The 23,508-nt window shown below is 34.7% G+C and overlaps 3 long non-coding RNA genes across 3 annotated transcripts; 1 reads left to right on the top strand and 2 right to left on the bottom strand.

Moving 5' to 3' along the window:
- Window positions 1–263: 263 nt before the first annotated feature.
- Window positions 264–2,938, bottom strand: LOC135155076 (uncharacterized). Its single transcript, XR_010294428.1, has 3 exons — window positions 2,804–2,938; window positions 2,272–2,386; window positions 264–611 (listed from the first exon to the last, which is right to left on the bottom strand). It is a non-coding gene; the product is annotated as an uncharacterized LOC135155076 (long non-coding RNA).
- A 3,996-nt stretch (window positions 2,939–6,934) lies between these two features.
- On the top strand, window positions 6,935–11,885 carry LOC129266616 (uncharacterized). Its single transcript, XR_008585078.2, has 3 exons — window positions 6,935–7,063; window positions 9,489–9,755; window positions 10,530–11,885. It is a non-coding gene; the product is annotated as an uncharacterized LOC129266616 (long non-coding RNA).
- Window positions 11,886–17,141: 5,256 nt separating this feature from the next.
- On the bottom strand, window positions 17,142–18,103 carry LOC135155075 (uncharacterized). Its single transcript, XR_010294427.1, has 2 exons — window positions 17,893–18,103; window positions 17,142–17,323 (listed from the first exon to the last, which is right to left on the bottom strand). It is a non-coding gene; the product is annotated as an uncharacterized LOC135155075 (long non-coding RNA).
- Window positions 18,104–23,508: the final 5,405 nt, after the last annotated feature.

The following is a 23,508-nucleotide window of genomic DNA, read 5'->3' as shown; positions in this document are numbered from 1 at the left end:
TTATCTTCAATTATCTTTACATTGAATGTCCACTCCTGTTATAACAATGTGCATGGACAAGTGAAATAATTATCCTTGCACATAGGACTGATGAAATGAATCAAGGTAAATTTGTAGCATTGTATTGAAACCTTGTTAATTTCCACATGCACAATATAACAGGATTGGACTGTAAACTTGCTCTGGTAAATCAATCCCTCAGTCTCTTGAAATCTGTACCAAAAAACATCAGAGAATGACAAAAGTCACAAAAAACATCTATATGGTATTTAAACTAGGAATTTAATGAAAGAAAATTATGTTACAAACTGTAACATGCTGTGTATAATTCTTGTTTTATGTGTCAACAAAGATCATTAACTTACACAGTAAATATGTAGTCAATCCAATTTTTACATGCTAGCTTGGAGACAAAATTCGAATATAATGCATCTAAGCATTTACCTTCAATAAATAATATGTACTATTTTTAAAGGAATGATAAAGGAGTCTTTTTTTAATTATTATTTATTGAGATCTTGGGGCCCTCACTGGCTCTGAAGAGGAAACGTGAAACAGGTACCTTCCTTTCTTGTAGTGGCACTTGATCTTTGCTGGTAGATGCGATGTATCTGAAGATTAGAAAAAAAAACCAATGGAATGAAAAATAATAAGTACAGTGAATACCGTAATACAAAATTTCAGTGGTGTAAAATTATATCTGCACATAAAGAAAATACATGGGATAGTGAAACTTCTCGTAAGTTCCATATTTCAATGATTCAATTATAAATGATAGACAGCACATCATCATTTTTATTACAACATGTATAGTAAGTTCACATGGTCTTGGGAATACTTCTGAAATTGACATCGCAGAGATGAAATTGCCTCGACCTTATACCTATACATTTATTTTAATAATAAAGACTTAGACTATGTATGTTTGCATATATGTATCTAGGAGTCTATGTTGCACATTATCTGCTAACATCTGATGGGTATTTCATGATTGTCAGTGCCGACTATTTCAGTGAAATCATTGCTTTTGATTGGCTGAGAAGCACTGGCCTCTGACTGTTACTATGGTAACTGTCGGAAAAAGACAACTTGTTAATGCTGACAACTTTCAAAAAGCAGTTCCCAGAACATGTTTAAAAACGCAAGACAAAGCAAAAAAAAAAAAATGAAATACTAAATTTTATCCGAGGATTAAAGGGATGGTCCGGGCCGAAAATATTTACATCTAAATAATACTTGAGTAAAATTCACAGAGCAAAATGATGAAAATTTCATCAAAATAGGATAACAAGAAGTTATTGAATTTTAAAGTTTATCAATATTTTGTGAAAACAGTTGTATGCACTTCGTCATGAATATTCATTAGGTGGGCTGATGTCACATCTCCACTTTCCTTTTTTTATGTTACTAGATGAAATCATAAATGTTTGATTTTTTCATACATGTGTAAATGATGCGTCTCCATTGTAATGAAATAAGTTGCGTCAATAACTAATGCACCTAATCAGTTGTCAATCCAATTGTCAATAGTTTTTGGTTAAAAATATCTTAATAAACCTAATCTCATATAATAAAATACAAAAGGGCAATTGGGATATGACATCATCAGCCAACCTAATGAATATTCATAAAGACATGCCTAGAACTATTTCACCGGAATAATGCAAATCTTTAAAATTCAAAACCTTAATTAGTTATCAAATTTTGATCAAGTTTTCAGCATTTTGCTCTGTGAATTTTACTCTATTTATTGAGATATGTTTCCAGCCTGGACCATCCCTTTAATTCTACTTCTACGGTACCCCCACACATACTGGTAAGTCAGAGGTAAAAAACAATGAGAACCAATTTAATTTCAAAGATAAAAAAATACTTCAGCCTCCAGATTTAAGAAAAAATTCAGGAAATGTTATTTTAGTTCAGACTAATTGTGCACGTTTCATTTCGGAGGTCAATCTGAAATTATACTTCCAGTTCCAAATTCACGCCATTTGGTTATGCAAAAGCATGAATTAAAATTGATGGGCATGGGCCCATGTCACTGGCTAGCCTAGAGGACTCCATGAAGATAATTTTATCATTTTACATCCTATAAGGTTGCTCGTACAACTGTGTAAACAAAGATAGATTTCCCTCGGAAATCCACCTTTCCCATAATGATTTTTGGGCAAACATTAAATTTTTACATTTTGTAAGCCTTGATACTCTAAATGTGTACAAAGGCTTAAAAAAAAATTAATTGTAAAATGTACAAATTGGAAATTTTCTTACAAAAAGGATCACTTGCTTGCAGATCTTGTCCTCACTGCCTCTGAAGAGTTCACGTGCGACAGGTACATTCCTTTCCTCTACTGGCACACATTCTTTGCTGGTAGATGCGATGTATCTGAAGAATTTTTTTCAAAAACAATGGAGAGAAAAATAATCAGTACAGTGAACAACAGCGAATAACAAATACGTATATATTACAGTGAATAGCAATACATGTCTACACCTAAGGCGGGCAAGGGTTACTACAGAGTGTTGTAAAATTCCATTTGCACTTTAAGAAAAATACATGGGATTGTGAATCAATTTTTACATTGTATTTTCATCACGGAGCCTAGACAAGCCTCCTATAAGGTTGCTCGTACAACTGTGTAAACAAAGATAGATTTGATTTTTCCTCGGAAATCCACCTTTCCCATAATGATTTTTGGGCAAACATTTAATTTTTACATTTTGTAAGCCTTGATACTCTAAATGTGTACAAAGGCTTTAAAAAAAATTAATTGTGAAATGTACAAATTGGAAATTTTCTTACAAAAAGGATCACTTGCTTGCAGATCTTGTTGTCCTCACTGCCTCTGAAGAGTTCACGTGCGACAGGTACATTCCTTCCCTGTACTGGCACACGTTCTTTGCTGGTAGATGCGATGTATCTGAATAGTTTTTTTTTAAACAATGGAGAGAAAAATAATCAGTACAGTGAACAGTGAATAAATACGTCTATATTACAGTGAATAGCAATACATGTCTACACCTAAGGCGGGCAAGGGTTACTACAGAGTGTTGTAAAATTCCATTTGCACATTAAGAAAAATACATGGGATTGTGAATCAATGATTCAACTATAATGATAAACAGCACATCATCATATTTATTAAAAAAATGAGTAAGTTCACTTGGTCTTGGGAATACTTCTGAAATCGATGTCGCAGAGATCAGTCCTTCATGTTTATAATTCCATGGAGCTCAATAAACCCTTATAAAAAAAAACCATGGTTTTACAACCGTAATCATGGTATAACCATGGTTAGGGGCGGTTTTACAATGGATCGATGGTAGTCCATGGTTTTAAATTCATAACCAAGGTAAATGTGTGGCGGAAGTGTGGTAATACCATTGTTAAAATACCATAGTTATAATAACATGATAAAAATGTCATTTTATGACGATTTTAAAACCATGGTTATAAAAACCATCATTATACCACAGTTTTAAGAAAGTTAAAATCAATAGTTATAAAACCATGACAAAATCATCTTTCTACTTTGGTGAAAAAACCATAGTAATTTAACCATGGTTGTAACCATGGTTTCACAGTAGTATAAAAACAATGGTTAGGAAACCTTGGTTTAACTCCCGTTTTACCAAGGTTGAAAACGACGGTTATACACCATGATTTTAACCATGGTTTTAAGATAGTTTGAAAATGATGGTTATATAACCATGGTTTTAACCGTGGTTTAATGAAAGTGTAAAAACAGTGGTTACAAAACCATGGTTAAATTTCTGTTTTCCCATGGTTGAAAACGACGGTTATACACCATGATTTTAACCATGGTTTTATGATAGTTTGAAAATGATGGTTATATAACCATGGTTTTAACCGTGGTTTAATGAAAGTGTAAAAAAACAGTGGTTACAATACCATGGTTAAATTTCCGTTTTACCATGGTTGAAAACGACGGTTATACACCATAATTTTTACCATGGTTTTATGATAGTTTGAAAATGATGGTTATATAACCATGGTTTTAATCGTGGTTTAATGAAAGTGTAAAAACAGTGGTTACAAAACCATGGTTAAACATTCGTCTTAGCAAGGTTGAAAACGACGGTTATAAACCATGATTTTAACCATGGTTTTAAGATAGTTTGAAAACGATGGTTATATAACCATGGTTTTAACCGTGGTTTAATGAAAGTGTAAAAACAGTGGTTACAAGACCATGGTTAAATTTCCGTTTTACCAAGGTTGTAAACGACGGTTATACACCATAATTTTAACCATGGTTTTATGATAGTTTGAAAATGATGGTTATATAACCATGGTTTTAATCGTGGTTTAATGAAAGTGTAAAAACAGTGGTTACAAAACCATGGTTAAACATTCGTCTTAGCAAGGTTGAAAACGACGGTTATAAACCATGATTTTAACCATGGTTTTAAGATAGTTTGAAAATGATGGTTATATAACCAAAAATGGTTTTAACCGTGGTTTAATGAAAGTGTAAAAACATTGGTTACAAGACCATGGTTAAACATTCGTCTTAGCAAGGTTGAAAACGACGGTTATAAACCATGATTTTAACCATGGTTTTAAGATAGTTTGAAAACGATGGTTATATAACCATGGTTTTAACCGTGGTTTAATGAAAGTGTAAAAACAGTGGTTACAAGACCATGGTTAAATTTCCGTTTTACCAAGGTTGTAAACGACGGTTATACACCATGATTTTAACCATGGTTTTATGATAGTTTGAAAATGATGGTTATATAACCATGGTTTTAACCGTGGTTTAATGAAAGTGTAAAAACAGTGGTTACAATACCATGGTTAAATTTCCGTTTTACCATGGTTGAAAACGATGGTTATACACCATGATTTTAACCATGGTTTTATGATAGTTTGAAAATGATGGTTATATAACCATGGTTTTAACCGTGGTTTAATGAAAGTGTAAAACAGTGGTTACAAGACCATGGTTAAACATTCGTTTTACCAAGGTTGAAAACGACAGTTATAAACCATGCATGATTTTTACCATGGTTTTAAGATAGTTTGAAAACGATGGTTATATAACCATGGTTTTAAGCGTGGTTTAATGAAAGTGTAAAAACAGTGGTTTACAAAACCATGGTTAAATTTCCGTTTGACCAAGGTTGAAAACGACGGTTATACACCATGATTTTAACCATGGTTTTATGATAGTTTGAAAATGATTGTTATATAACCATGGTTTTAACCGTGGTTTAATGAAAGTGTAAAAACAGTGGTTACAATACCATGGTTAAATTTCCGTTTTACCATGGTTGAAAACGATGGTTATACACCAAGGATTTAACCATGGTTTTATGATAGTTTGAAAATGATTGTTATATAACCATGGTTTTAACCGTGGTTTAATGAAAGTGTAAAAACATTGGTTACAAAACCATGATTAAATTCCCGTTTTACCAAGGTACTAACTTTGTTAGTCTGGGCCTATAAAGCTTGTCACGACTAACTCAGCTGTGGACTAACGAATGTTTTTCATTACTCGTATTTCGTATACTGGGTCCATTGATATTTTGTATTTTTATTAATGACATGTGTAATTTGAAATTGCATGTACATTCTAAAATGTCTCTTTATGCTGATGATACCGCCATTTTTAATCACGGTGAATCAATTAAGGAGGTACAAAATTATTTGCAAGATGATTTTGATTCAATAAGTAAATGGCTAGACTTAAATAATATGCATTTATTACACCCGCAAAAAACAAAAGCCATGGTATTTGGTCAAAAGAAAAAGTTGAGGGGTGCTCATTTGTCAGTGAAATTCGGGAACATACAATTAGAAAATGTAAAAAAGATTAAATACTTAGGTGTCATGCTCGATCCGGGCTTGACTTGGTGCGAACATATTACTAATATCGTTTGTAAAATATATCGGGCAATAGGTTGTGTAGGCGGATTAAGCACTTACTGTCCTTTGATATCATGAAGAAGCTGTACTTTTCTATGATTTTACCTTACATTGATTACTGTATTACATCTTGGGGAAGCAGTGCAAAAATACATTTAGATAAGATACAAAAACTTCAAAATAAATATGCTAGAATGCTTTTGAAAAAAGATTATAATACATCACAAATTTCTTTGTTGCAGTCACTGAAGTGGCAATCAGTAGATCAGCGTATAAACTATCAGTATTGTGTTCTTGTATATAAAATAATGAATGATTTAGTTCCAAATTATTTAAAACCTTTAGTATGTAAACGGCCCGTGAAATACAGGACACGGTATTCTTTACGATGCCCCCTTCAGCTCCCCAAAGCTAGAATTGTACATAAAAGAAAATCTTTCGCATATGTCGGACCCAAATTATTTAATGCACTTCCTTAAAATTTACAAGTTTGTACCTCGAGTCCTTGTTAGTTTTTAAAAAATTATGCAAAGCCTTTCATACGAATTGATAAAGAGCGAAATGATATTCCATTGATTTACAATGCTATGTATGTTTAAATTGTCACTTCCCACTCTATATTTTGGTGTTAATTGTTTCTGATGTTAGATATTTTGTATTTTTGATGTTAATTGTTTGTTGTTGAATTGTTGTTCATATATATAGTTATATCTTGACATGTATTTTAAACTGCAGGGCGCCTTTGTAAAGCAGTTTTAAGAATTGAATAGGCCTACCCTGCAGTATAAAATAAATAAAACAAAATAAATAAATAAATAAATAAATACTTTATAATTGTGTTCAACACGGATTTCGCGCATTCCCCGCCTGCCCCCCCCCCCCCGTTCATTTTCGCGCCTTTTTTTTTTATACGCGTCGATGTACTAGTACCACGCTTGGTACCACGTGTGTAACGCACAACCCGCACATGCATACACACCATAGACAAATGCACACACACACGTACGTACGTACGCGCCGTGCAGATACAATCAGCTTAATGCTTCGAAGGCCAAGCCAAGGCCAGGGCTAAGCTTCAAGTCCATGAAATTCAGGCAATTAACTGCATTTTGAACTGAAACTATAGGAGAACAGACAAATTATGGAACTGTCAGGAGATAGTTAACGGTAAGTAAGCTAATCTAATCAGTAATCTGTTGGGCATTCTCGTGAATTAGTCCACTTCTGGCACCTCCTTGGCCTTGCATGACTCGGAAATTGAACACTCAGCGGATTGTGCGTGTACCGTACGGTATACGTACCGTACCAAGGAGATAGAGTGATATCTCCTTGACCGTACCAAGCCCGAGTGGTACCGTGCGGTACTGCACTCTGCAGCAGGCAGTGTCACTGTCAGTGGATTATTTCAAGGAGATATAGTGATATCTCCTTGATTATTTCAAGAGTTTGCCTTAGTCTGTAATGTTGCTGCATTTATTTTGATTAGGACTCAGAGTGTTGCATGGGTCTAGAAATGTATTCTGACTTCAACTTGAAGTTGAAGCCAGGCATTGGGGCGGGCTACATGTACTATGTAGGGCCTAAAAGTTATGGCTATATATGTTATTATAGGCTTGAGCTTGCCTTGGACTTTGTCTTTGCCTTGCTTTGGACTAGATCTATTATTATGGTGGAACACGTCGTACTCGTAGCCTAGTCCCGGCCCTAGCCTAGGCCTAACTTAGGCTAGCGCTTGGCCTATACCTGAAAAAAAAAACTTGTTGGCTGCCATCGAGTATGAAGAACAATTTTGTACTAGATCTACTGGCTTAATTAACGTTAGCTCTATCGACTAGGGTCTAGATCTAGATCTATACTTTAACTTTTTAAAGTTTAAGTTAGAGTACGGTGTCGGTGGTCCTAATTAATGTTATACTTTTGAACGGCAACAGCATTCAGTCCACTGACCTGTATTTTTTTGTTGTTGATAGGTCTAGACTCTAGGCCTAGGCTACAGACTCTGCTACTGCGGGTTAATTAGTCCTCATTTAATTAGTAATACTTGATCAATGGATCAGCTAGCTGCAAAGTAGTATGTTTTAATAAATCCTTTATTTTTAAGCGGGATTACAATTCATATGTCTGTATATGTTTTTCCATGTGAATTTTCTTTTTCTTTTGGTAAGTTCATACAATTCATATGTCTGTAAATGTTTTTCCATGTGAAAATCTGTTTTTTTGTGTGGTAAGTTCAGAGTGTGGTTGTGCGAACGTGGCTGGCTCCTTGTTTCGACAATTTCTACAGCATGCATGCACATTACGATAGTAGATCTACACGGTTGTACACAACTGAAAGATATGCGCATTTCCCTAGCCATAGCGGCGATGATTGTTACCAAAAGAAAAGTAATGCCAATAAGTGTTTACTTTCGAGTCTCCTTGGTATTTTCATATATAGGCCCTACAACTATTCATGAAAAATCCGAGGCCAAACCACGTAATGTGGAATTTCGTCACAAATGGGTTAAGTTATTAATTTAGGAAGTGTTGTTCCATATGTGTCACTAATAGTGGAATTGTCTGAAATTTGTATGAATTTTAAGTATGGTTGGTCATTATGAAATGAATTAAATTTCATGTGATGAAAAATGGAAATAACATCGCTGGACCGTTGTGTCGTAACTGTATCTTAATTTCAAATCAAAATTTTTAATAGACTACAATACAATTTTCTTTCCTGGTAGCGGGAAGTTAAAGGGATGGTCCAGGCTGAAAATATTTATATCTAAAAGTATATAAATGGAGTAAAATTCACAGAGTAAAATGCTGAAAATTTCATCAAAATTGGATATCAAATAACAAAGTTATTGATTTTCAAAGTTTATCAATATTTTTTGGAATATGCACATCATCATGAATATTCATTAGGTGGGCTGATGATGTCACATCTCCATTTTTTCTTATGTTATTACATGACATCGTAAATGTTTCATTTTTTCATACATGTGTAAATGATGTGTCTCCATTATGATGAAATAAGTTGAGGCAATAAATAACTAGTCCACTTAATCAGTTGTCAATCCAATTATTTTAGTTTTTGGTAGCAATTTTTTTTATTAAACCCAATTTCACATACAATTTCACATAATAAAACACAAATAAACAAGTGGGGATATGACATCACCAGCCAACCTAATGAATATTCATTAAGACATGCCTAGAACTGTTTCACCGGAATAATATCATTTGAAATTCAAAAACTTTATTTGTTATTCGATTTTGATTAAATTTTTAGCATCTTGCTCTGTAAATTTTCTTCTATTTATTGAGATATAAATATTTCCAGCCTGGACCATCCCTTCAATTTTACTAATATTCGAAGACAGGAAACTAATACTAGAAAAAAAGATAAATGAATGGAATATGTATCACCAAACCCAGACAAACATTGGAATATGTCTGTTTGCCTCTTGCATCAAGGCAAAAACTGAATATTTGTGTCCATGTACATGCAATATCTTTTGATTACACACATTTATCCTGAAAGCTCTTTGCATACATTATTTATTCAAAATTCAGGTTTAGTAAGAAAATCAATTACTTTTCATTCCAGGTACAAATTTGTATTGATATATGGCCAAAATCAAAGAAGGGTGTTGGTAACCAACAAGTCAGAGGAGACCTCAAAACGGGAGCTGCTTAGGGTGGTGTGCACAACATTTGGAGTGAAAGAAGAATATATTTTTCCTGCAGACATGGCAAGACAAATTCAACGATTTTGCAGACATGGAAGAGGACGAACTTGTGTCAGGGCCATTGAGAGTAAGAATTACAAACTACCTGTGGTCCTCGGTGCACAGCAACTGGTGAATGGTGGAGAGTAAGTATCTGGTACCAAACAGAAACCCTAATTAACTCTCAGTGTGCCATAGTCTTGCCCAAGTGCATGCCATTTAATTTCTTTGGCAATTGATTCATCCTTCTAGATAAACATATTACTTGATTATGGCCAAACTTAAAGGCATTTCTCTTTTTCACATGACATAGTTATATATGAGACTCAACCAGAAGGATTATTAAAGAGGATTAGACCTTGGCCAGTGAAAACGCTTTAAACGTGTATGGGGCACCTTAAGAGTTGATGAATTAAGTAAATGTGAGTAAATGCATAAATATGAGAATATTTATTGCATTATAACTTACTAATGTTTGAGTATCACTATTGATGCAGGAATCTTACAGTGGCTACATTGTTGTGACATTTTGTAATGCATTTCTCTGTTATTAGATTTTACCTAAAGTTTATTTTTTAGTCCAATTCGCATGTACATTGGTTCTGCTATGGTCTTTCACCAAATGTTAACTGGTACAGTGTGTTTGTGACAGATAGTCGCAAAGTGTGACCAAGTGGAGCTTTTCTGTTCTTGTCTTTGGCAACAAGACTGGCGTGTCGTTGCATAAAACGTGCTATAATAGTAAAATTTTGCTGTAAATATCTATTAAGGACTCGGATGAAAAGTGATTTGACAGAAACTAAATGAATGAGGATTCTAAATCTATTTGTTTTTTCTTTTTTAAGTATAATTTTTTATTCTTTGTTTTTTCTTTTTTAAGTATAATTTTTTATTCTTTCAAAATCTGACACTGTTGCAAGGCACATAGAGTGGATGAGCACTGAAAAAAAGGCAGCCAGACTTCAAGAGAGTTGAGTTCTGCATGCAGAAGACACTGGCAGACAGAAGGGCATGGATCATAAATTTTGTCCCTCGGCCAAGGATCACTGATGACCGACTGAAGTATCCTTGGCTCTTTGATGAGGATCAGGTAATCTATGCAGAGTTTTCTCACCAGATTTTGAAATATACTGAATATCCCGAGATTGATTGAATGCTGACGGACGTTGATAGAGTTGCTTACTCAATGTTTCCCTATTACAGTGATTTACAGAATTTATTGGAAACTTCTAACTCCACATGGATTATCCAAACTTGCTCATAAACTTAATTTATTCAAGACTGCGTAAGGTATGAACTTCATATGTGGTCCTTGTATGAAAAAAATTCAGGTTATTTTCTTGTCAAAGCAATATCACCTAAACAGCTTGAGGTATGGATGTAAAAACTTGGTGTTTAACATGTACCATCATAGGAAGACGATTTGAATGGATTTTGGAATATGTAGGTCAAAGGTCAATTTGTGAAATTTATTTGTTTAAACACATAGTCACCTTAACAGTTTGAAATATAGATGTGAAACGTGGTGCTAACATGTACCACTATAGGAGATGATCTGGATATATTTTGGAATATGTAGCTCGAAAGTAAATTTGTGAAATTCAGGTAATATCTTTATTAATGCAATGTCACCTTAACAGTATGAAATATGGATGTAAAACCTGCTACCATGTATCACTGGGAAGAGGATGCATTGAGTAGTGTATGTTTCATTGACTGTTTTTGAAAATTTGACTCAATGTCTCTAATCTTCAAATTAAAGGTCTAGTCCACCCCAGGAAAATGCTGATTTGAATAAATAGAGAAAAATCAAACTAGCATGAAATTTTAAAGTTTCGCTTATTTTCAACAAAACAGTGATATGCACAACTAGGTGAGCCAATGATGTCACTCACTATTTCTTTTGTTTTTTATTGTTTGAATTATACAATATTTCAATTTTTACGAATTTGATGATTAGGACCTCCTTGCCTGAAGCACAAAATGTTAAAATAATTAAATTCCACGTGTTCAGGGACGAATGAAACTTCATTTCACATGACAATGACGAGAAAATCAAAATATTTCATACTTCATATAATAAAATACAAAAGAAATAGTGGGTGAGTGATATCATCAGTTCCCTCATTTGCATACCGACTGAGGTGTGCATATAAGCGTTTTGTGAAATGAAGCAAAACTTTAAAATGTCATAACTTTCTTATTTTACATCCGATTTTGATGAAATTTTCAGTGTTATGCTTGTTGACTTTTTCTCTTTTTATTCAAATCAAGGTTTTTTTTTTTTTTTTTTTTGGGGGGGGGGTGGACTTGTCCTTTAATCTTGCCATATCTGTGCTACCTCTGTGTGTGAAAAGTACATTAATTTATTCAGTTTATTCAGGGATTTTTTTTTGTATATACATATAGTCTTTCTACCTTGTCTTCTCAGTCAAACCAAATCTTATAAGATCAACAGCAAAAAAAAACAGTTTTCAGGAGTATATGACATCATTCTGCATTCCATACTTAATTAAGCTTGACATATCTGTGCTAACTCTTAATTTATTTAGAATATTTATGATTTTTTATGCCTCCGCCAACGTCCGCCAACGAAGTGGCCGAAGGCATTACGTTTTCGGGTCGTCCGTACGTCCGTCCCGTTTTGTTTTGTCGAAATCTCAAGAACCGTGGAGTGGTTTTACATCAAACTTGGTATGAGGGTATATCCTGGGGGGATAATACTTTGTTTTGATTTTATGGTCACGGGTGAAAGGTCACAGAGGTCGTTATATACCTTAAAATGTCCTGTTCTTGTGATAACTTAACCATTGGAGCTAATAACTTCAAACTTGGTACATTCTTTAGATACATAATAGAGGGAGAATGATCTGATTGGATTTTGGGGTCACATGGTCAAAGGTCACAGAGGTCAGTATGCCTTAAAATATCTTGTTCTTGTGTAACTAAAGGAATGTTAGAGGAAGTAACTCCAAACTTGGTACATATATGCTTGATATAGGGGGGGGTAATTTGGGGGGGTTGCAGGGCCAAGTTCAAAGGTCATAAAGGTCATATACTTACAACTTTTTTATCCATTTAGTAATTTTCTTGTGTTTTATGAATACTAAAAATTATTTTCATATATCAAGTTTGATTGTAGGTCAGTGTATGCATGAAATTGTTCTTGTGATAAACCAAAGACTTCGATAGATCAATTTCAAATATGGACAATGCATACATTATGACATTGACTTGAGAAGTTCAAAGGTCTAAAGAGTTCATGTCTCTTGTCACAATTGCTTGTAGATTCAATATTAATGGTTCTTGGATGCATATATGAGAGTGATCAATATGATAATAGAAAATATCAATCAAGGTTTTCCGTTGGGTAGATTTAATTTTATTGAATAATTTTTGCCTTATCCAAATATAAGTGAACACCAAATGTTCAGGCCAGCTATGGTAGGAATCGAACTCACGATCTCCTGGTTACTAGACAGGCGTCATACAACTAGACCACCAGGAATTAAGCCCGATGGCTATTGGCTGCTATTATGTGATATATCAACACAGTACTGTACCTGCTGCTATTATGTGAATCAAACCAGCTACCAGCCATCGGGCTTCTCGGTGGTCAAGTGGTATGACGCCTGTCTGATAACCAGAAGGTCGTGGGTTCGATTCCTACCCGAGCCGGCCTGTAAAAATTTTTCTTAGCAGCTCAAACATGCACTGAACATTCAGTGTTTATTTATGTTGGGATAAGGCATACATTATTTAATATAAAAAGAATAGAACAAATTTGAAGATTTATGGGAAATTACCTGTGCAACATATTTCTGATCTAGTGGCAATGGCGGAGGCATAAATTTCGACTGTGTGCAGTCGAGAATCCATCTAGTTATTTTCTTTTGTTTTTTGTATAAAGTTTTTCTAACATGTCTTCTTGGCCAAATCAGTTATATGAAATCAGCAGTAATAAAACAGTTTTCAGGAGTACATGTATACATTCCTTACTTAGTTTAGCTTGCCATATCTGTGCTAACTGTTTGTGTGAAAAGTACAAAATTTATAAAGAATGTATTAAAATTTATGTGGGGTCTTTTATAGATATGTATTCAAACCTGCCATGTATAAAGACTTGCCTCTTTTGTCAGCTAACTTGGGTAATGTTTCCAGAGCTGTGCAGGTAGTACTGTATTAGATGTGTTTGACTTTATTTTTATTAAAAGTTTTCATTGCGTTGTTCTTAACACTGATTTGCATTTTGTCCCTTTTTAGGTCATTGTGTGATCACTCACTGATTGATACAATAAGTGGCGATGTGTAGTGTGGAATATGACCTCTGTCATATTATCTGTCTGACTGACCTACAATTTTAAATGTAATTTCTTATTATACCATCACCAATGTGGCTCTTTGATGATGTAGCCGAATGTGTACATTGTAACTGTATTTTAATTGACTCTTTTCTTTCGCTGATACACTAGAAACTCAATATACAGAGATTCCCAATATAACAGTCAAATTTGCTGGTCCAAGGTCCTTTTGTTTTTGTGCCCTGGTGAAGTTAGATTCCAGGTATAATAACAAGGTTCATGATCCCAAGGTCCTCCTTATACTGAGTTTCCACTTTATCTCATTTCAGCAGATAATATGATAGAGGTAAAAAGCAGACAGGTTGGATGACGTGTATGCTGTGTATGACCATACGACCATGGTTATACTCTGGTTTGGGTGGTATAGCAGTTGATGGTTATACCAGAGGTCGGTTGTAAAACCATGGCTCTACTGTGGTTTGGTTTGTAGAACCAGGGATTTATCATCGTTTCTGGCTGTGAAACTACAGTTAAACTTTGGTTTGAGCTTGAGAACCACGGTTTTATTGTCTCACTTGCATAGCAGAAGTGAGACATAGGCGCCGCTTTTCCGGCGGCGGCGTCAACACCAAATCTTAACCTTGGTTAAGTTTTCGAAATGGTATAATAACTTTGGAAGAATTTGGTCCTATTTCATGAAACTTGGGTATAAGGGTAACCAAGTATCACTGATCGATCTGCTATACATTTCAGGTCACATGATCAAGGTCAAAGGTCATCTGGGGTTACTGAACTTAGGCCATGTTTAGGTGTCAATATAAAAAACTCAAAGATTTTGAAATATCATAACTTTGATCGGTTTTAAAATCGGTGTTTGATCGATGTCATCGAGCGCCGGTGCAGATTTTGCGAAATCGGTGCATCGAAAAGAAAAAAAAAATACGTCGGCCGATTCGCTTGGTTAACACAATCATCAAAATAAACAGTAATGTCCAACTTGACTACTACTTACTTGATCTACATTGCCCCCAAAATAACACCTATTGTGTAATTATGATGCCTATTCACCACTAATTCGAAGTTTATTTCGATCATAGTTCAAGTCTAAGTCGTCTGCTCGTGCCGAGATAATTTATGCACGATGAATTCATGAATGGAAATGGTAATACTGTTGTAAATCCTTTCAAATTTACCATAGTTAAATCACAGTAACTGTAGTACGATCACGGTTGAAGGATGTCCAAACCATGGGCAGACCAAGGTGCACCATGGTTTAACCATCATCAGACCATCATGCACCATGGTTAAACCATGGGTATGTCACACAATGGATCCAATATTAACCATGCTTTTACCATGATTTTGAGGATGCAAGACCATGGTAATTCTATGATTGGTTTGTAGTGAAACCATGGTTATACTTTGGATTTCATTGCATAACCATGTTATTATCGCTGTTTCTGTTTTAAAATCATTGTTTCACCTTTTCTTAACCATAGTAAAGACACTTTGAAACGATGGATTTACCACAATAAAAACAAGGTTGTAACCACGGTTAAACCATGGTAGCCATGGTTTATCTACAATGAAACCATTGATTAACTGTGGCACATTATGGTTAAACCGTGGTATACAATGGTTAAACCATGGTTACAGTACTTTGACATGGTTTAACCATCATCATACAATATTGCACTAATGGTTAAAAGGTGGTTTTACCATATGATTGATCATGGTTTTACCGTGATTTGGGTTGTAATTATGTGGTTTGGCTGCTGTAAAACAATGGTTTCACCGTTTTCTAACCATGGTTTCACCTTCGCTTTACCATGGTTTTACCTACCCTTTACCATGGTTTTATACTTTCTTAACCATAGTTTCACCTTTTCTTAACCGTGGTTATAGTACGGTAAAAACACAGTTGTGACCATGGTTATGCCATGGTAATGTCATGGTAAGTGCGTTCCAATTTAACACCTTTTAACCATGGTTACCATGGTTTACCCATGCTAAACCTATAGTTTAACCGTGGTACACCATAGTTAAACCATGGCTAGACAGTACTTTGACATGGTTCAACCATCATCATACAATATTGCACTATGGTTAAAAGGTGGGTTTACCATACAATTGATTATGGTTTTACCGTGATTTGGGTTGTAATTATGTGGTTTGGCAGCTGTAAAACAATGGTTTCACCTTTTACTAACCATGGTTTCACCTTCTCTTTACCATGGTTTTATACTTTCTTAACCATGGTTAAACTATGGTAAAAACATAATTGTGACCATGGTTATGCCATAGTAATGTCATGGTAAGTGCGTTCCAATTTAACACCTTTTAACCATGGTTACCATGGTTTACCCATGCTAAACCTATAGTTTAACCGTGGTAAACCATGGTTAAACCATGGCTAGACAGTACTTTGACATGGTTTAACCATCATCATACAATATTGCACTATGGTCAAAAGGTGGGTCTACCATACAATTGATTATGGTTTTACCGTGATTCGGGTTGTAATTATGTGGTTTGGCAGCTGTAAAACAATGGTTTCACCTTTTTCTAACCATGGTTTCACCTTCTCTTTACCATGGTTTTATACTTTCTTAACCATTGTTAAAATATGGTAAAAACACAGTTGTGACCATGGTTATGCCATAGTAATGTCATGGTAAGTGCGTTCCAATTTAACACCATTTAACCATGGTTACCATGGTTTACCCATGCTAAAGCTATAGTTTAACTATGGTTAAACACTAGTGCACCATGATTTCACCATAATTAAACCATATCTTACTATGGTTAAACTATGAAATTACTGTACGATGGATCCAATGCAAAACCATGGTTTTACCTTAACATCAAACCATGGTTTTTTTTTACAAGGGAATGGCTCTCCTTATGCCTCCGAATTTGCTTTCCTAGACACACTCAATTTTATAAAATGCTCAATTGTTGTAGATTGTTATTAAAATTGTAAATGCAACAGCTGTGTAGCTATTAATTAATCTGTGGTGAAACTAGGCTTGGGTCATGTACAAAAATATCGCGCTCCTCAAAAAAAAATTATAAGTAGGGTGTCCGAACTCATATTAGGCCTAAAAAAAGTGCTAGAATTTCATATTTTACATCTTTAAAACCATTAAATCACCATCTCTTTTCAATAATTCTCATAATAGAAGATACACAAAGACCCCAAAAGAAAACTTGACATCTGAATTACCTAACTTACAGCCTCCTCATATGGAGGGCAGCAACGAAGTATTCGGATCTCCACTCCTGAGTCCTGGCGGTTCTGAGCTGGGCCTTCTTCTGGAAACTACCGCCCGGTACCCCAGGTCATGTTCACTGACTTCATCTCCTCCTCGAGGCTCAGTATGACTCCAGGTGGTTTTGGGTCTCCCTCTCTCCTGAAATACACAGTCAAAAAGTGATAAACAGCTATTCATGAAAAAATCAGACTCTTAAAATGGTGGAAAAAATAATGAATTTCGATTTTCGGCATTTCAAAATCTCATCAAAATCCTCAAATCGTGTGTAAAGTGATTGGTGCGCAGACACGAGGCGCTGGCCACTATCATAATGTTAAATCTGAAATTGAAAATCATAACTGGCCGAGTCTCAGATTTTTTCCAAGACCAAGAAAATCAGTTTCACATTCGATCACATATCTCTCTCATTTACTTATAACAATATATGGAACAATATCAACTGAAAGATTTTGTGAAATAAAAAGAAATTCATGTTAAATCTTAACACAAATCGTAAGGTCAATATGATGTATGTGCGCAGACTTGCACCGGCATGGCAGCCACACATCCACGCCCGGCTAGTCGCGGCCGGCAGGCAGCGCTGAGGGGCAGTAACAGGATGTCCTGACGAACTCTAAGTCTAACGTTACAGCTAGCCCCGCAGCTAGCTGCGAGCCGCGCCATTTAACAAACTACGAAAAGAAAATCATAGAAAATTGTTAACTTACCTGTAGAGCCTACTGCGAATGTCTTAGCTTTCAAGTCATTGTCCAAATCTGGTCCGTGTGATTTCAGTGGTTGAATTATTATTAAAACGGCCTTCTTTACCCTTCTTTATCGCACTAGCACTCGATAAAAGTGCGGTGCAAATTAACGGCGCGGCGAAGATGGCTCTTTCAAATTCAAATTAGATTGGCGGTTTGCGTTTGGCGGCGCTGGTTAATTTGCATATATAATTATACGGACGATATCGATCAGTGGCACTCAGTGCGCATGCGCAGGCCCGCCCGCGCCCGGTGATTGAAGGAAGATCTGCTGAGTCAGGAATAACGAAGGGGGGGGGGGGTCTAAAGCAAGAAAGAAGTTTTAAAATAGAAATACGAACTTCTTAACATACAAATTTCTTCTTGTTTGGTTTTGGTTGGCAACCAGTCAAGAAATGACGATTTTTGCCTCTGCTTTTGGAGCTTTTTTTTTTCTTTGAAAGTTTAAGAATGAATTAGCTTAATATTTGTTCTTTATTTCTCCCGGGGGGGCCACTTTCATTCACGAGTGGATACCATGCGCGACCATGGGGTCTCGAAAAGCACCCTAAACACGTAATTTCCATATTCTGAAAATGCACCCCTTAACAAGTATTGGCGTGTGAAACCATACCCTTAACAAGTATTGGAAACAAAACGATACTTTTGGCAAATATTCCCTGAAATGAACCCCTAAACAAGTACAGGAATGTTTTATTGTTACGGGTCCTTCGGTCGTCGGCTTTACCTTATTTGGTTTAGTACGACCCCACCTTCCACACCTCGCGCAAATCGGACTCTAAACACGAAGTGTTGGGGCAAAATGGACATCCTTTATAAAACATTTTAATTTTGTTTTATCATTCCCGCAAATTCGACCCTAAACACGTAATTTTCCTAGCGAAATAGACACCCTTTTTTCATTATTTTTGTGTTTTTGACACCCTTATCACGTTACGTACGTAACGTGCCCTATCGTGAAAAGGACATCCTTTTTACGTGTTTTTTTGGTCGCGCATGGTATCCACTCGTCAATGTAAGTGGCCCCCCCGGGGTATTTCTATTTTATTTATTTTCTTTTTATTTGAAAGATAAAGATAGCCTTGCTTAACATGGCAAGGTTGTAAACTAGCAATAAATATGCGCGTTATAAATAGAAAAAAAATAGCTATTATATTCACCTTCAAAAATATTTTTAAAATATCAGTGAGTTAAAAAAAGAAAAATACATTAATTTTTATGTGATTTGTAAAAATAGTGTAAAATAGTCCTCTTTAACTTAAATTAGAAAAAAGGGATTAAATAGGAAGAAAATTTTTTCTCGCAACAAATATCTAGGATAACAATTTTTTTAATGTAAACTAGAAAATTTCACTGAGAATAACATGTTTCGATTTAAGTTATATGGTAATATCGAACCACATACTTTAATGAAACTTTTCAAGGTGGAAATATTAAAATTAACATAAAGAATAATTAAGTTAGTTATTATGTAGATATTTTTTTCCTCTTATCCTCAATCGAGCTGTGTATAGGATGGATAAATGCATGGCATTTATTGTGGTAAAAGGCTGAATTACATGAATTTGTACAGAGCAAAATTTCAGTAAACAAATAAGCAACAAAAAAATAACAAAGTATACTAATGTATAATATTGGAAAGGGGATACAAAAAGAAAAGTATACAGGGGGGGGGAGTAATGTCAAAAGCAGGAACGGGCAAAGGTTGGGAGTAGGCTAAATGTATATACCTTTAACATAATGAACATTTTCACATAAATATATATTTAACCAATGTTGAATGAATAACAATACATGTAGATTAAAGAGTGGATTGTATGAAATAATACTTGCTTTTTTTTAAGAAAAGTAACGCTTTGTTGATGGTAACAATAATAATAGTTATAGGAAACACATTCATGAATGATAATCATAAAGAATTATCTCAAAAGGAATTAAAAACAAAGATAAGAGGACTTTGAAGTAATATGATCTGTACAAAAAATATAAATATTAATGTAAAGTGGGTTACAGCTATATTGAGCCAGTGACTTGTCGGATAAGAAATTTGAATGATTACTGCAGATATCAACAATTACAAAAATATTTCAAAAGTCAGTTTAAGAGAAGCGACAAATAAAACAACAAAGGTATGAAAACATAGTTCTTATATAATATATATATATATATATATATATATAAACTCTGTTGGAAATAAGTACAATGCATTACCACTATGCCTCTAATATACATATATATATATGTATATATTATATATGTATATACGGGTTCTTACTAGAATCAACTGGTAAGTCCTATTGGTTCTAACTGGTATCATTTGGTTTGATATTCCAGTATGGTTAATGGGTTTCAAGTGGGTTATGGGTGGCCTATGGGTTCCAACTGGTATAATCTGTTCCAGTTTGGTTTATGGGTTTTAACTGAAATCAGCTGGTAGATATATACTGGTAATGCCTATTGGTTCTAACTGGTATCAATTGGTTTGATATTCCAGTATGGTAAATGGGTTTCAAGTGGGTTATGGGAGGTCTATGGGTTCCAACTGGTAAAATATGTCCCAGTTTAATTGATTTATGGGTTTTAACTGGAATCAACTGGTAGTATACCAGTAATGTATGTTGAATTTTAACTGGTATCAATTGGTTTGATATTCCATTATGGTTAATGGGTTTCAAGTGGGTTATGGGAGGTCTATGGGTTCCAACTGGTAAAATATGTTCCAGTTTGGTTTATGGGTTTTAACTGGAATCAACTGGTAGTATACCAGTAATGTATGCTGGTTTAACTGGTATCAATTGGTTTGAAATTCCAGTATGGTTAATGGGTTTCAAGTGGGTTATGGGAGGTCTATGGGTTCCAACTGGTATAATCTGCTCCAGTATGGTTTATGGCTTTTAACTGGAATCAGCTGGTAGATATGCCAGTAATGCCTATATTGGTTCTAACTGGTATCCATTTGTTTGATATTCCAGTATGGTTAATGGGTTTCAAGTGGGGTTATGGGAGGTCTATGGGTTCCAACTGGAACACTCTGATCCAGTTTGGTTTATGGGTTTTAACTGGAATCAACTGGTAGGTATACCAGTAATGCATGTTGGTTCTAACTGGTATCAATTGGTTTAATGATATACCAGTATGGTTTATGGGTTTAAGGTGGCATTAACTGGTATATACACCCATTGGGTTTCTATGGGTTCCAACTGGCATCAAATGGTCCAGTTTGGCTAATGGGTTTTAAACTGGAATCTATTGGTAGATAAACCAGAAAGGCCTATTGGTTTTAACTGGTATTAACTGGTGTACTAATTTATACCAGTATAGTTAATTGGTTTCAACTGGAATAAACTTGTATGTTTTCAGCATGTCCAGTTGAGACAATGGGTTTCAACTGGAATATACTGGCATGGTGGGAGTTTACCAGTTGTGCCAATTGGTTTCAACTGGTACCAGTTGACTCCAGTTGAAACCAGTTAAAATTTCAACTGGTTTCAACTGGTTTTTTTACCTGGGCTGACGTTTGCTTACTCTCAATGAAGCCAGGTATTCCTTCCAATTTATCTGCGTGTACCGCCAAAAAACCTGAAACTTTCGCCCGCGCCCCCGAGATTTCTACTTCTAAAAAGATCTACATGTAGGCCTACATGGGATACAACTTCATTTCCGACATTTCTACGCCATCGATTTTATTTTAAACAAGAATTCATCAAAAAAATGAGAAAAATATTATGAAAAGACGGAAGAGACTTTCCCGATGTTTACGCCGCCATCTTGTTTCCTATTGTTCTTCGCCTTTAGAAGGAAAGTAGAAATCTCGGGGGTGAAAGTTTCAAGGTTTTTGGCGGTACACGCAGATGAATGAGAAGGAATACCTGGCTTCATTGAGAGGAAGCATACTTCAGTAAGTGATTTTTACTCTCTAGAAGCTGCCTGGCTAGGAACGTCCTAGGACCACCATTCTTCCGAGATAGGAAGAATGGCGACAAATCAGCGCTTTCCGTTTCACGATCAAGTCAATTTTGTCTTCCAAGTCCGCGACATCGTTTGATATCGATAGTATCGGAAAAATATTTAGTCTTAATTCATCGTCACCTGAACCTTTTATTTCGAAATGACGACTATTCATAAAATCATATATTTAAATAAAAGGAGATCAAATAATGTTTTCTTTATTACTGATTGTAGAATTGATGGATGGAGCTTACTTTATGAGGTAAAAAGAGAATAAAAACTTAAAGTTTCACAAACATGACTGGATAAAATCAAAACATTCATTATTTCCCTTATTTAGAACACGGTGTTTAGAGACACCTTTCATTGATATTTCAACGAAAGAGACCCTTGTCCGACATAAAAATTGATTTAACTGAGTAATTTCAACATTTTATTCGTTCAACATTCTGTTTTATAGAATACTCATATATAATGATACTTTTGCAAATTATGCGTTAATATGTTATTTGTTGAGGTAAAAATAGGGTTTGAATGGAGTAAACAAATAACAAAATCAACAAAAAAATACTTTATTTTTTTCATTTTTCAGATATAACGCAAGAAATACAAATGTGAGTGTTTAGAGTATAAACATACCTCACTTGCATATAAATGAGTAACCGAAGACAAGGAAAATATGGAAATTCATTGCTGCAAACATAAAGAAGAGCATGCTTTGCAATACAGCAATAATTAAAACATAGAAAAAAGTGTGCAATTCGCAATGGAAAAAATACTATTAAAGGGGAAGTTCACCCTGAAGAAAACTTTGTTGTAAAAATAGCAGAAAAAATATTTAAAAATATTGGTGAAGGTTTGAGGAAATTCCGTTAAAGAGTAAGAAAGTTATTAGAATTCAAAGTTTTGGATTTGTGACGTCATAAACTAGCAGCTGCCCCATGTGTTATGTAATATAAAATGCATGAATTTCAAATTTTGTATGGTTCCTGATGACTTAATTTTGTTTTCTATTCATGATCGGGTGTGAAATGATTTGTCTATTGATATACAAAAGGTACAGTGAAAACCATTTTCAATTTTCTGAGAAAATGACATTTCATTGATTTTTTACCATTCGCTATGTAGGAATGCTGCTCGCATATGACGTCACAAATCAAATAATTGAAATTCTAATAACTTTTTAATTATTTGATGAATTTTTCTCAAACCTTCGGCAATATTTTTTATTATTTTTTCTGCTATTTTTACAATAAACTTTTTGTCAGGGTGAACTTCCTCTTTAACAGAATTAATTCAAAAAATTACGATCATAAGCGTTGGTCATATATTTAAAATTGATCACTTGATCTATGGAGGTTTATGTAAAGTTTAATAATATAAAAAAATATGTATGTTCAACATTTCAAAGTTGAGTAGTAGAGATACACATATATAGCTATGGGGCCTGTATACCTTCGATTTAATGATGCGCCTCTTATGGACTTTCCATAATCTTTTCATTAATGAACTTATTTTCATTTGTAATGATTGTGATGGATTCGTAAGCTACATGTATAGGCCTAATCTGTAATTACTGCAGATTTGTTGTGTTGTTTCACATCTCAAGTCATTGATTAAAATTGATCTCGG

This window comes from Lytechinus pictus, chromosome 8 (genome assembly GCF_037042905.1).
Source record: "Lytechinus pictus isolate F3 Inbred chromosome 8, Lp3.0, whole genome shotgun sequence".
Classification (NCBI taxonomy): Eukaryota; Metazoa; Echinodermata; class Echinoidea; order Temnopleuroida; family Toxopneustidae; genus Lytechinus; species Lytechinus pictus.
The sequence above is the reverse complement of the archived record's forward strand: the minus strand, read 5'-3'. Positions and strand labels throughout refer to the sequence as shown.